At 42.0% G+C, this 15222-nt stretch overlaps 1 protein-coding gene across 2 annotated transcripts in view; it reads right to left on the bottom strand.

Annotated features, from left to right (window-relative positions):
• LOC127442254 (voltage-gated potassium channel subunit beta-1-like) overlaps positions 1-15222 on the bottom strand; it is a 92265-nt gene that overhangs the window by 8639 nt on the left and 68404 nt on the right. The gene's annotated exons all lie outside the window — the stretch shown is intronic.

Below are 15222 nucleotides of genomic sequence, written 5' to 3'. Positions count from 1 at the left end.
GTGAAAAAGGAGTTATATTTTGGTCTGTTGTCACCCCAAATCAACATGATTGCTTCAGAAGACATTGATTAAACCACTGGAGTAGTATGGATTACTTTAATGCTGACTTTATCCCCTTTTTTTGGAGCTTTTGGAGTTCTGGTCACCATTCACTTGCATTGTATTAACCTACAGAGCTGAGATATTCTTCTAAAAATCTTCTAAAAAAGAAAGTCATACACATCTGGGATGGCATGAGGGTAAGTAGATGATAAGAGAATTGTCATTTTCAGTTGAACTAACCCTTTAACTAAAATGTTGTGCCACTTAGTGTGCAGTATTCTAGGGCAAAATCTTGTGTTAGTCACACACCACTGGCAGTAAAAATTAACCAGGAGCTACATGTATGAATATAGCTCTGCTATAAGTATTTATATTCAGTTATTTTCATTCTTTTCTGGGCAAGCACTGCTGCTTACTATCCAAATGAGGCTCATTATGGAATGTTGCATTTGCCAAATGCAATTAACGCTGCACTATTATCCTATGCAAAGCTGCAGTTTACTTTAAAAAAATTGTGATATGGAAGCAGATATTAATCATGAATGGTGGGAAAATGATGGAGAAGAACATTAACCAAGCATGTGTCCAGACGGTGTAGTCAAGTGCACTTCCTGCATTTTAGAGAGACAATTCAGGTGCCTGGATCTCAGTGCTAGCAGATCGCAGTAGTCTACCACATCCTCCACAACTTAGCAATCAGAACTGGCCTGGGGATTTGCCCTTTGAAAGTTGCGATTAGCACTAATTTTGTGACAATGTTTACACCATTACCTGATTTGCATAATTCCTTAAGGAAATTGGATGCTTCAACAATGCATGCATATAAACATTTAACCAGATTGGCCTACACAAAGCCCAGACCCGAACCCCAGTGGACCCCTTTGGGAAGAATTGGAATGCCAATTATCGAGACAGGTCCCGTCAGCCAATATCCAATCAGCCAACATCAGTGCCTGACCTTACTGATGCTCTTGTATCTGAATGGGAGCAAATACCCGCAGCCATGTTTCAACATCTAGTAGAAAACGCTTCTAGAAGAGTGGAAGCTGATATAGCAGCAAAGGCAGAACTCAACTCTTTATTAATGCCAATGGTTTTGCACTTATGTATGTATGGATGTGTTGCTCGGGTGTCCACATACAATTGGTCATGTATTGTATATCTTAACTCAATCATAAAAAAACAAATAAAGCTACAAAACATGTTATCGTGCACTTGTGTACGTTGGACAGAGCACCACTCTGGCTGCAAACAGAAAGACCATCTGCCCTGACACACTCAAGGCACTATTGTTCTGCACTATTACCAGAGAATCAGTGGAACCCTTTATTGCTGTTCTGGGTTCAGTTTAGCTGTTACTCTTTAGTGGAAGCACTTAGCTTTTGGGCAAAAGCAGCCAATACTAGATCTGTTAAAAAAAAGCCTTCATTATGAACTCATAAAGCTACTTTATCGCTTCAGCATTCAGATTCTTTGACAAAGAGGAAATTTTAATATGCTCAGAGCTGCATTTATCTGTGTCTCATCAGTGGCCAGTTCTCTGTGTGGTTGGTATTGTTACTCTGGCTATTATTCCATCATGGTTTGGTCTTTGTTGTATCACCTAATATGGAAGTACATTACTGACAAATGTCTTTGAAACAATAAAGCACACAGAATTGAGCTAATTGAAAAATAAAAGCCTTGCATTAACAGTGCTTGCATTTTTGAGGAATGGAATTGCAAATATTTGTATATCTAAGCTGTAAATATTTCAACTGAATATTTTAACTCAAAATTTCTTCATTACAAATTCAATTTTAAATATTTACTTTCCAAAGTTCACATCCAAAATATTCTTTTTTTTAAATTATTAATATTAAGCCCCTTATATTAGGCCCATTATATTAAGCCCACTTTGCAAATTCGCAATTTCAGTGTTTCAAATTCGGTTGGAAATTCAAGAAGGTAACACCCCTGCAGCATATGTCTTGCAAGAGTCTCATTCACTGTTACTAAGGTAAGTTTTAGGGTTGAATTTAGCGGTAGGGTTAGGTTTAGGGTTAAGGGTAGGTGTAAGGTTTTTGTAGGACTCTAAATAAACCCAATAAACACAGCATGTGAATGTCGCATGCGGCTCTCGCTAGTCACGATGGAAACTCAACCTTGTTCTTCCTGGCATTGAAGGAAGTACAACCCAACTCAACCCTGCAAAAACTCAGCTTCTCGTGGTCCCAACGAACCCAGCAGTTCATCACATTTTCACCATTCAACTAGGCTTGTTAACTATTACACCATCCAGGACAGCCAGAAATCCTGATGATGTGTTGGACGATCAATTGAACTTCACGGACCACATTGCAAGGACTGCCCGATCTTGCAGTTTTACTTTGTACAACATTAGGAAGATCATAGACAATAGAGCCTTCCTATCTGAGCATGCTACATGACTCTGTCCAGGTCCTTGTTTTATCCAGACTGGACAACTGCAGTACTCTTCTGGCAGGCCTTGCTACATGTTCAGTCAAACCTCTGAAATTGATCCAGAATGTGGTGAAATGATTGGTCATTAACGAGTGCACTGACCTGCCGATTCCCACCTGAGCACCTGATTCTCTAGCCTCTTTCAAAAAACACCTAAAGAAACAGCTCTTTCGTGAGCACTTGACCCTACTCTTGGCTTTATTTAAAAAAAAAAAAATCTATCCATTCTTCAACCTCTGTCTTTCACATTTTTCGTATACTTCTCTAAGCAATTTAAGGCTGACACACACATACATCACTTCCTGTTTCTGTTGCTACTGGCGCCTAGCTCGAGTCTGTGTTTGTAGCCAGCTAGCTTTTTTAGCATCACTTATCTATCTGTTTTCAGCTTTTAATCTTTAATCTCTGCCATTTTTCAGCGAACATCTGTTTTTTTCCCCTGTATTATTCTCTTATCATGATTCAACTGCGTGCATTTTTCCACGTGCATCCGCTTTCTATTTTTATCACGATTAAACTGCGTGCATTTTACCGTGCGCACCATTCTCCTCTGTGTTACACAGATTATTGCATCAATCTCAAAACACTGCTTCTTAAGAACAACCATAACAACAAACAATTGCGTGAGGGATTCAAAATGATCTCAAACCCTCGCAGCTCGGGAACAACCAACAACAACAAACAATTGCGGTAAGTCATGGCATCTGCTTGTTACTGCTTCCTGCATTACATGCCACATGTTTACTATAGCTTCTTCCGTCAGCAGTGAGGGATTTACATGTGATAAATGTAAGAAATTAGTCAGGCTGACAAAGAAGATTAATGAGTTAGAGACACGCATCCGAACGCTAGTGGAGGTCAGTGAGAAAGAAAAGCCAGTAGATATTGTTTCGGATGCGGGTAGTACAGGGAGCAACACACAAACACTGGTTCTGGCAGTAAAGCCCCTGCAGCAGGGCATTTGGGTGACGTCGCGGCAGCATACTCACTCAGCAAAGCCACACCACTCTCCCGTTCCTGTTAGGGTTTCCAATCAATTCTCCCCACTCAGTGATGCACCCACTGAAAATCATGTTGAAAGTGCCCTTGTTATAAGAGATTCTATTGTAAGGAACATGGAAATAGAGACTCCAGCCACTATTGTTCAATGCCTTTCGGGGGATAGGGCGTCTGACATCAGATCAAATTTACAAGTGCTGAGAACCTCTGTCGTCTTTTGCCCCTGGCTAATACTAAACGTAAAATTGTTATTCATGTCAGCACTAACGATGTCCTGCTTCGCCAGTCAGAGATCACTAGAGATAATGTTAAAGAGGTGTGTGAACTTGCAAAACATTGTCACTGTATTATGCTCTGGTCCCCTCCCTGCTTGTCATGGTGACAAGATTTATAGTAGATTACTGAATGGCTGGATGTCTGAGTGGTTTTCGGAGAATGGTATAGGATTTATAGACAATTGGAAGAGTTTTTGGGGTACACCTGACCTGTGTTGGGCCTCATGTATTCAGATAGAAGACAAAGGCAGGCCTAACATAGTCGTAAAAACCTAACTCAAGCCCCCACATACCAAGTCGTAAATCTTACTGGAGTCCAAAACAGACTACAAATCCCATGAAACCTTGCTCACTAAAGGATCGAACTCTCAACTCCTATTGGATGAGGCACACAACAGAATGTCCCTCAAACCATGACATCATCAGGAGTAGAAATACCTCTGAAATGCTTCCGGGATTTGCATCCAGCAACTTTGCTTGCAATGTGTAGACGCAGCTCATCGCTGCTCTCAGGTGCAGCTTCGTGGCACAAGGAAGTAACGTCCAACTTGAAACTGTGGCCATACAATCTCCATCTCGCTGGACGAGTTGAGATTACTCTGTGTTCAACCGAACACTCTAACGGATCCGAAGGAGACCGCCAAGCAATCCGCATCTTCATCCGTTTGCCTGCAGAAGTGAAGAGATTAAAGATTTCTCTTCCATCTTCAATCAAGTTGACATTTCTGAGTTCTCCGCCAGCCCACCGAAAATCAGCAGCCGTGCCCGCCAACAGAGCGAGGAAATGGCCTCCCGTCATCACCAGAGCCTCAAGGAACCGGGTCGGAGTTAAAGGATGGATGAACACACATTCTATGTCCTCATACGATTCAAGTAAGAGGTTTACGTCTGGGCAGAGATAGAATATTATAGTGTGTTATTCTTGTGTTTCAAGGTTTTTGCTTGTACAGTTTACGGACCGCCATGTCCGCTCATTATTAATACTCAGGGTATTAATTATCACAAATGAGATTTGTTGTATTGTAGTCCAACCACAGTGGGCTGTTGTGCATTTTCGCCATCGCGGGTGAGACCGGCAAACTGAGTTTATCCATTAAAGAGTCAAAGAACGCGGGACTGTTTACGAACCGTCCACCGCGTCTCTGAGCGATAAACTAACAGCTGCTTTCTCTCCCACGATCGCGAAATCAGCTTTAGGGCCGTCACTTTATTCTCTCTCTCTCTCTTACTAACCACACACACACACTCGACCCCTCACAAACACACACACCCTCATGTGTTATAGGATTATTTTGATTTCCGTATCTAATCATATCACTGATTAGTTTGTAGTTGTAAGTCGGAAGTTTATTGACTGCATTGTGTTAATTATTAATTGATATTACTGCATAAATAAACTTTGTTTATATTACAAAGAGAAGTGTTTAGGTTTGTTTTGCATATGCCTGTGTCATGCTGACAGGATGTCAGTGCTCGGATTCAAGCCTTCATTCATTGTTTTTTCCCGAAAATCGATATTCTTCAGATGTCGATTTTCCTAAGAAAACAATCTAATATTGAGACTGTTGTACTATCTGGTTATTAGTCCCTGATTCCAGGGTGGTGCCCCGTCAACGTTAATCCTTATTAATATTCTGTTGATTTTTGATAATTGATAATTATCTTTGATGATTGTTGAATTTGAATGATCAATAAGCTAGTGTTAATTTTAATGAATGTTTCATCGATGTTAACAATTAACGATTATCTTTGATAATTGTTGATTTAAAGGATTAAAAAAAACCTAACATTGATTCTCATCAATGTTCTATTGATTTTAATAATTAATAATTGTCCTTGATAATCATTAATTATTGCTAATAACCAAACTCGCTCCTAAACGTAGCGCACTACATTTACTGGAGCCCCATATGAGGTTTTAATGAGTTAGATTCAATTAATTAATTTAAATATTAATTAATAACTAAAGAAATAATGATTAATTATTTCTGATAGTAACACTGATCTAAACAACCAGTAAAGCCCTACACCTGCTAAAGAGAGATGAACTCCATCCCTCCAGGGAAGGTGCCGCTCTCCTCTCTAGTAATTTGGCACATAGACTTAATAGTGATAGTATTTGACTAACTGGGACCCAGGTCAGGAAGCAGACAAACTGGCTAATCCGAACGTCTACTAGATGCCTTAAGACATCACACAGGTCACATAAACTACAACACATAGAGACTCTATCACCTAGATATCATATAGAGACTGTGTCTATTCCCCGAACTACCAAACACAAAACTCTCACTAAATTATTTAGAATTAAAAAAAAAATGTTTTTATATAAAGGTAGGGCTACCTACATTAGAACTCTTTCAACCAAAGCACTAATTGTAAATGAAATTATTACAGATCATTGTTTGGATGTACTCTGTTTAACTAAAACCTGGCTTAAACTGGATGAATATATTAGTTTAAAGAATCTACTCCCTCCTGTTATTGTTATAAATATGAGCCTCGTCTGAAGGGTCGAGGAGGAGGTGTTGCTACAATTACAGTGAAGTTTTTGGTGTTACTCAGAGGACAGGATATAAGTTTAAGTCTTTTGAACTAATAATGCTTAATGTGACCATCAGATACAAATAAGCAATCTCTGTTGTCTTTTGCCCTTGCTACAGTATATAGATCACCTGGGCCGTATTCTGATTTCCTTGATGAATTTGCTAATTTCTATCAGATCTAGTAGTTACTGTGGATAGAGTTTTAATTCTTGGTGACTTCAACATTCACATAGATAATTAAAATGACACAATGGGATTAGCATTTATCGATATTCTCGACTCTCTTGGAATCAGACAAAATGTGACAGGACCAGCTCATCGCCATAATCATACGCTAGATTTAATTCTGTCATATGGATGTAATGATGGAGAGGCGGAAGCCGAGGAAGAATCCATATGCGGATGTTTATTCAAACAGTCCATCGAAATCCAAACACAGTGTCAGAAAAACAGTCAGTGAGGTCAAAAACACAGTAAAGCAGTCCAACCAGGCAAACAGGCAAAAGGGGAGATCCAAAAGAGTAGTCAAAACAAACAGGTCAAAACACTAGGCAATAAGGCAATGATATAAACGCTTGGTAAGGCAGATGATCTGGCAATACTTTGCGATATAGGAATGAGCATGCCTGGCTTATATACTAGGCAAACAGGAAATGACAATACAGGAACTGATGTGGCAGGAAACAAGAAGTGACAGTTCAGAATTCAGGTGAGGGCTCCCTCTGGTGGGCAGGAGACCACTCAGCTGTTACAGTGGAGTTGATGTTGATACTATAGAAATTCTGCCGCAGAGCAATGACATCTCAGATCATTACCTCGTCTCTTGTAAGCTGTGATCAGCTAATGTTACTCTGTCTACATCATGCTATCATTCAGGTAGAACTATTCTTTTGACCACTAAAGATTGCTTCACTAATAATCTTCCAGATCTATCTCATAGTAAGCCACAAAATCTAGAAGAACTCGATGAAATAACAGAAAATTTTAATACAGTCTTCTCTAGCACTCTTGATAGTGTCACTCCCCTTTGATTAAAGAAAATTAAAGAAAAAGCCCAGCACCATGGTACAATGATCACACTCATGCTCTCAAGAGAGAAGCTCAGAAAATGGAAAGCAAGTGGAAGAATACAAAATTAGAGGTATTTCGCAGTGCATGGAAGGATAATGTCTGTCTACAGACAGGCACTAAAAGCTGCCAGGTCAGCATATTTGAGCAGCTCATAGAAAATAACCACAACAATCCTAGGTGTTTATTCAGTACTGTGGCTAAATTGATTAGGAATAAAGCCTCAACTGAACCAGATATTCCATTGCAGCACAATAGTAATGACTTAATGTATTTCTTTACTGATAAAATTTAAATAATCAGAAATAAAATTGGAATTATGCAATCGTCTGTCACAGTACCTCAAAACACATTGTCTCATAATTTTCATCACGAGCAGTTTTAATCCTTCACTGTTATAGGTCATGAAGAGCCAACAAACTTATTGAAACATCAAAAGCCACAACATGTATGTTAGATCCAATACCAACTAAGCTCTTAAGAGAGGATGTGGAGGTGAGGGCATGGTTGAGCATTCATCTGGGGAGAGAGGAAGCGGGAAGGGTTTTCAACAGATGAATTGCTGGTAATTGCTGTTTCTATGTTCACAGTGAGAAATGGGGGAAATAAAAGGTGCCCAGTCCATAGAGTGAGGGAGAGAGAAACAGACGTCGCAAAGCTGTGTGTGTGCGTGTGACTGGGAGAGACATCTGAAGCTATTTTGTGTGTTGGCCATTGCCGTATTTGACTTGCCTTTGAAGCTTCACCGTAATGCCTTATGTGAACGTGTTTACTATGTTTATGTGATATACCTGAGCTGGAATCGCCATCTCCTGCTTCCTCATTCATTTAACCTTGTGACAGAGGTATTCCCTGTAATCTCAGAACCTCTTCTTTTCTGATTAACACTTTTTATTGATTCACACAATTGACAAAGAAAAGCAAAACATATATTCACAGAATCAACATTTAACCCCCATTATTCCATTTCCCCCTCCCAATCCCCAACCCCACCCTGACCCTCAACAAAGAAAAGAAAAAATATATATAAAAAAACAATCACACACATTTAAAACTACACTTCTCTCTCCACTGCCCCTCCCCAAGAGACCTCCAAGAACACCAAATAGCTGCCCCATTTTTATTAAATGAATCTAAGCAGCCTAGCCTTCTTCATGACATTTCCTCTAATGCCACCACCCTCCCCATCTCTGTGCACCACTCCAGAAATGAGGGCGCTCCAGCCGACTTCCATCCCCTAAGAACAATGTGTCTGCTGATCATAACACTGGCTAGGACCCAATTTTTTATGTATATATCCCATATATTAATGTCCTCCCCATTGCCAAAAATACAGAGTATAAGGCAAAATTAAATTTGAGTGCCCAATACTTCACACATAAATCTCTGAACCCTCAACCAAAATTCTTGGATCTTAACACACCACCAAAAAACATGGGTTGTATCCCCATCTTCTGATTGGCATCACCAGCATGTGGGTGTGTCTTTAAGACCAAGCCTATACAATCTAGAGGGGGTCCAATAGAATTCATGTAAAATCTTAAATTGCATAAGTCGCACCCTTGCATCTCTAGATGTAGACTTGACATTTTTTAGAATCCTAGCCCACACTCCCTCCTCCAATACCAAGTTTAGATCTTTCTCCCATAATCTCTTGAGAGAAGTCGGCCACTGGAAGTCGCCCGGCTGAAAAGCCGTTACCGGGCAGTACGCTGTCAGAGACAAAACTTTGGATTTAGACCTATTAACTCTGTATCCTGAGAACGTAGAAAATAAATTAATAATTCTGTGGAGGCAAGGTATAGATCTAGTGGGGTCGGAGATGAATAATAAAATATCATCTGCGTAAAGCAAAGCACCACACCTCCCACCATCACCCCAGGAAAATCATCCTCCTTTCTTATCATGGCTGCTAATGGTTCCAGGGCAAGACAGAACAATAATGGGGAAAGAGGGCAACCCTGTCAAGTGCCCCTATCCAGAGTAAAATAATCTGAAATTAATCCATTTGTTTGTACCGCCACTACCGGGTGTCTATAAAGTAACTTAATCCATCCAATAAAAGTATTCCCGAACCCCTACATTCCCAGAATCTTAAAAAGATAACCCCATTCTACCATATCAAATGCCTTTTCAGTGTCAAGTGAGATGGCAGCGACCGGAGTCCGATCATTCGAAATTGACAACATAATATTGATGAAACGCCTTATGTTATCAGAAGAGCTATGGCCCCGAATAAACCCCACCTGATCTATGTGTATAAGAGATGTCATAACTTTACTTAATCAGTTAGCCAAAATCTTTGACAATATTTTAACATTTAGCTGGATCAGGGAAATTGGACGGTAACTCTTACACTCGCTTGGATCTTTGTCCTTTTTAAGAATCAGACTGATCCGGGCTTGTGTCATGGTTGGTAGAAGCTTTCCATTCTTTAATGATTCCGTATAAACTTCTAGCAAAATTTGAGCCAGTTCTGTAACATAAGATCTAAAAAAGTTTTTTGCTCAGCCGACAGTTTAGGAAGTTCTAATGGTTCCACAATGTTTCTAATATCCTCTACAGTAGACGAAGATGTGGAACTATAAAGATCAAGATAGAATTCTTTAAAAGCATTATTAATATAAGTGGCCGGGGTAAATATTTCACCACTAGCAGATTTCACTGAAGGAATGGTAGAAAAAGACTCTCTCTGTTTTATATACCTAGCCAGAAACTTCCCTGCTTTGTCCCCCGACTCAAAATATGACTTGTCTTGCCCTGAATAGCCAAAACTCCACCTTCTGTGACAAAATAGTATTATATTTGTATTTCATTCAGGTCAATTCTCTGAGGCCATTAGACGACATTCGGCGATTCAGCTCTATTATTATTATGTCACTTTTAATATTCCCTTCCAATTCTACGAGTTATTGTGCTTTGGATTTTGTGGTGAATGCAGCATACTGTATGATCTGTCCCCTAAGAACTGCCTTAAGTGCCTCCCAAGCCATGCCCACATACTGAGGACCAGTTGGTCTCCATATAGACTTTGATTTCAGCCTTTAGCATTTATTGGAATTCAGGATTTTGCAAGAGGGATACATTAAAGCACCAACTATATGATTTCCTTTTCTTCATATGTGGCAACACCTCTAAACACACCAGGGAGTGATCTGAGACAAAAATGTTTCCAATTGAGCAGTCAACAACAGATGAAATGAGGGACTTAGATATATTAAAAAAAAATCTATTCTAGAGTAAATCTTATGGACTGATGAAATAAATTTATAGTCCCTACCAGATTGGTTCAAAAGTCTCCAAATATCTGTAAGACCAAGATTTTTACACATCCTGTGAAGCGTCAATGTTGCTCTAGGGGGCTTGCATACTTTTGCTTCACTATGATCAAGGACTGAGTCCATCAAAAGATTAAAGTCTCCTCCCAATATTATATCATGAGGGGTGCCAGTGGCTTGCAACATCACTTCAAGATCTATAAAAAAGCCCTAATCATCCACGTTAGGTGCATATATATTAGCCAAAATAAGACTTTGCCCTGAATTTCAGCTAAAACAATAATCACTCTTCCTAATTTATCTTTACTTTGTTTGAAACACTTGAATCGTATGTTTACTTATCAGTGTAATGACTCCCCTGCTCTTACTCGAGCCAGCACTATAAAAAAAAAAATGCCCAACTCATATCTTTCCAAATTTTTCAGCTTCCTTCAGAGAAAGATGCATTTCTTGAAGAAACACTATATCATATTTCTTATGCTTAAGAAGAGAAATAACCTTCCTTCTTTTTATGGGGTGCCCCAACCCATTCACATTCCACGTGGAGAGAGACAATCCACTAATATTAACATTTGACATTTTTAAATATAAGAAAAAATATATTGTGTGTCAAAAACAAGATTATAAAGACCACATTCCAACATTAGTGCGACAATCAAAACCCAAACTTCCCCCAGAACAAAACAAACAGAAAAAAGAAAAACTTGTGCATTACCCCGCACACGACAGCACCAAATGGCGTCCATCCCTCCAAACTCAAACAGTTCATGTATGCCTACGAGAGCCCCAGTGACAACCTTGCCATTGGATTACTCAAGTCCGGTGTTTCTATACAAATTTTGTGAGACAGAATTACACAGCAAAAGATAATCTATAAAACAAACTCCAGTCAGTAGGCGGATGTGGCAGCGGGGGCATGATCAAACGTCCGTCCGGAGAGAGAGAAAGCGGTAAGGGCGCTTGCACCTGAGCTAGATTATGTGCAACACCTGTCTCTAATTCCAGTGAGCATGGGGAGAGTGGCATATAAGCAGCCACGCCACCAGCAGAGGAGAGAGAGAGTTTGGCACAGGGAAGGCCACGGTGCTCCTGAAGCTGTTACATTCGTTCTGTTGTATTTGTGAAGCTGATGTGTTTAAGTAACTACGTGCCTGTGAAGCTGATGAGTTTGTGAAGTTGTAAAGCACTGAAGTGGCCGATTAAAAGTCTTACCTGAGCCTGGAAAACGTCATGGTTACTGGTGTAACCTCCATTCACTGATGGAGGGAACGAGACATTGGTGTCGATGTAGTGACACTAGGGGTCACTCTTGGGAGCCCGAGACACCTCTGGTCTTTGATAAAAGGCCAATGAAAATTGGCGAGTGGTATTTGCATGCCACTCCCCCGAGCATACGGGTATAAAAGGAGCTGGTATGCAACCACTCATTCAGGTTTTACGCTGAGGAGCCGATATAAGGTCCATCCATTTCAGCGGGTAGTTCAGCGTTGTGGCAAGAGGGACCAACGTCTCGTTCCCTCCATCAGGGAACGGAGGTTACACCAGTAACCATGACGTTCCCTATCTGTCACTCACTCGACGTTGGTGTCGATGTAGTGACACTAGGGGTCCCTATACAAAACGCCACAAGGCTGAACTGTGTTACGTGAACTGGCGGTGTGTGGTGGGCAGACTTGCTGTGTGCCTCATAGCCAGCACACCAGGTCGACACGTAACCTCCCCCAACATGGTTATGAGTGTCGAATGGCCCTTTTTGGGGACAAGTCGACTACCCAAAGATAGAGACAGGCTTAACCCAGTCGTGGCCTCTTTTCCCCTTCTCTTTTTCCACTCCCTAAAAAAGAAGGGGGATTATCCGACTGGGCCGCCAGGTCTAGTCAGGGGGTGTCCCTCCCAAGGGGAGGACACCGCCGAGACCACACCTCACCCCAAGAGAAGGGGGATATTTAAGTGGAAGAATATGTCACATGGTCTTTCCAACCATGTGGAGAGCCTTCAAGGTAGATCCTGCCCAATGGGGGAGGAGTTACTACAACATGGAGACTGGGGCAGAGGGGCTCTGCCCAAGGAAGACACAGTTTGCCAGCAGAGAAACGAATTAGAGGAAGATATATATCGCATGGGGGTTAGCCTTACAGGGAACCGCCACATGCAGAGCACCTACCCCAGAACCGGGCTATTAGTTAGCGTGTGTACTGGGCCGGCAGCGAGTCTCTCCAAAAACTCGACTGCCACAGGGCTCGGAGGAAGTCAACCAGGGAACAATTTTGTGAACACTACTGGGAATTAACAGCGCACATCTTCAGCTCAAAAGGAGGTGGAAGGCGCTATGTGCAAGCGATACACCCGGCCGGCTATCCCGGGCTTATCCGCTTGTTGCGTGCCACTACCTGGGACGAAACTGGTTCCACCTGGAGGTTGTAGAACCTTGCAAATGTGTTGGGTGTTGCCCAGCCCGCTGCTCTGCAAATGTCTGTTAGAGAGGCACCCCTGGCCAAGGCCCAAGAAGCCGCTACACCACAGGTAGAATGGGCTCGTAGCCCTACCGGGGCGGCATGTTTTGGGCGAGATATGCCATAGTTATGGTGTCAACGAGCCAGTGGGTGATCCTCTGCTTGGAGACAGCGCTTCCTTTCCGCTGTGCACCAAAGCAGACAAAGAGCTGCTCAGAGATTCTAAAGCTCTGCGTGCGATCCAAATAGATGCGTAAAGCACGCACCGGACACAGCGACGACAGTGAAATTAAGCTGGTCATCTACCACCACTCCCAGGTTCTGGACTGTTCTGGTTGGTGTTAGTGTAGTTAAACCAAAATGAAAAGTGAGGTTGTGGTCAGCAGATGGCTTGGCTGTGACTACGAGGAGTTCTGTCTTGGCAAAGTTGAGCTGAAGGTGTCATTCCTTCATCCAAGCCGAATTGTCCGAGAGGCAGGCAGAGATACAAGCTGAGACAGTAGGGTCATCAGGCTGGAATGACAGGTAGAGCTGCGTATCATCTGCGTAGCAGTGGTAGGAAAAGCCATGTGCCTCAATGACCGGTCCCAGTGATGTTGGGAGAAGAGGAGGGGTCCAAGCACTGATCCTTGAGGAACCCCAGTGGTCAGCTGGTGTGTCTTGGACACCTCTCCTCTCCAGGAGACCTTGAACGATCTGACAGTGTGATATGACTCTATCCAAACCATCCAAGCACAGTTCCTGTGATGCCCAGGTCAGAGACGGTGGACAGGAGGATCTTGTGGTTCACTGTGTCAAAGGCAGCAGATAAGTCAAAGAGGACGAGGACGGATGATTTGGAGTTAGCTCTTGCCAGTCGCAAGGTTTCAGCTATTGAGAAGAGTGCAGACTCTGTTGAGTGTCCTTTTTTGAAGCCAGACTAATGTCTGTCAAGTAGGTTATTATGTGAGAGAAAAGCAGACAACTGGTTGAATATGACCCTCTCAAGAGTTTTAGACAGGAAGGGTAGGGGAGACACCGGTCTGTAGTCGTCAACTACTGTGGGGTTATGTGTTTTATTTTAAGCAGTGGGGTTACTCAAGTCTGCTTGAATGTATTGGGAAAGTTTCCAGTTGTGAGATATGCGTTGATAATATGTGTGAGTGTGGGTAAGATCGATGGAGAGACAGCTTGCATAAGATGGGAGGGGCTAGGGTCAAGTGATGGTTGGACGTTTAGAAAGAAGCACTTTGGATATCTCCATCTCGGAGAGAGAAGAGAAAGAGGAAAACAGAGGATGGGATGTTGGAAGAGAGTAGTTGTGGGTGTTAGATATAGAGAACTGGCTGCTTATGCTCACTACTTTGTCAGTAAAAAACGTGTCAAGGAGACCATAGGTGGAGTAAGAGTTAAAGAAGAAGGAAGAGTAACAGAAAACTGGATGAAGAAATGGTCAGAGGTATGTAGAGGGTTAACAAGGGGATTACTGGAGATACAATTACGTGTAAGGATGAGATCTAGCTGTTTCCCTGCTCTGCGAGCTGCAGGGGTGTGTAGTCTTGTAAGGTCAAATGAGGACAGAAGAGCTAGAAAGTCAGCCGCTTGAGGTTTTTCCAGATGGATTTTAAAGTCCCCAGAGACCACCAGCGGAGTGCCGTCCTAAGAGAATGAGGACAGCAATACATATAGCTCTTCAACAAAGTTGCCTAGTTGACCTGGGGGGGCGATAGATGACCAAAAAGTGGATTTTAGCAGGATAAGTGGCAGTAATGGCATGATATTCAAAAGTTGTGTTACTGGAGAGAGAAGCGAGTGGAGTGAATTTCCATGAGTTTGAAATGAGCAAACCAGTTCCCCCCACCCCGCCCAGTCAGTCGAGGGGTGTGGGTGAAAGTGAAGTCAGTTGAGAGAGCTGAGGGAGTTGCAGTGTTGTTTCTGCAGATCCATGTCTCAGTCAGAGCCAAAACATTGAGTTTTGACTGAGTGGATAAGGCCGGAATGAAGTCAACAATGGAAAGGGGCTGTGGAAAGGCAGTGCTAAGTGATCTAAGGTGCGCTGGAGTGCGTAGTCTACAGCGTGTGCGTGTAGATTTTTGCCTACATGAGACAACAGGAATGT

Source organism: Myxocyprinus asiaticus, chromosome 6 (genome assembly GCF_019703515.2).
Source record: "Myxocyprinus asiaticus isolate MX2 ecotype Aquarium Trade chromosome 6, UBuf_Myxa_2, whole genome shotgun sequence".
NCBI classification, from domain to species: Eukaryota; Metazoa; Chordata; class Actinopteri; order Cypriniformes; family Catostomidae; genus Myxocyprinus; species Myxocyprinus asiaticus.
This window is presented reverse-complemented; position numbering and strand designations above follow the sequence as displayed.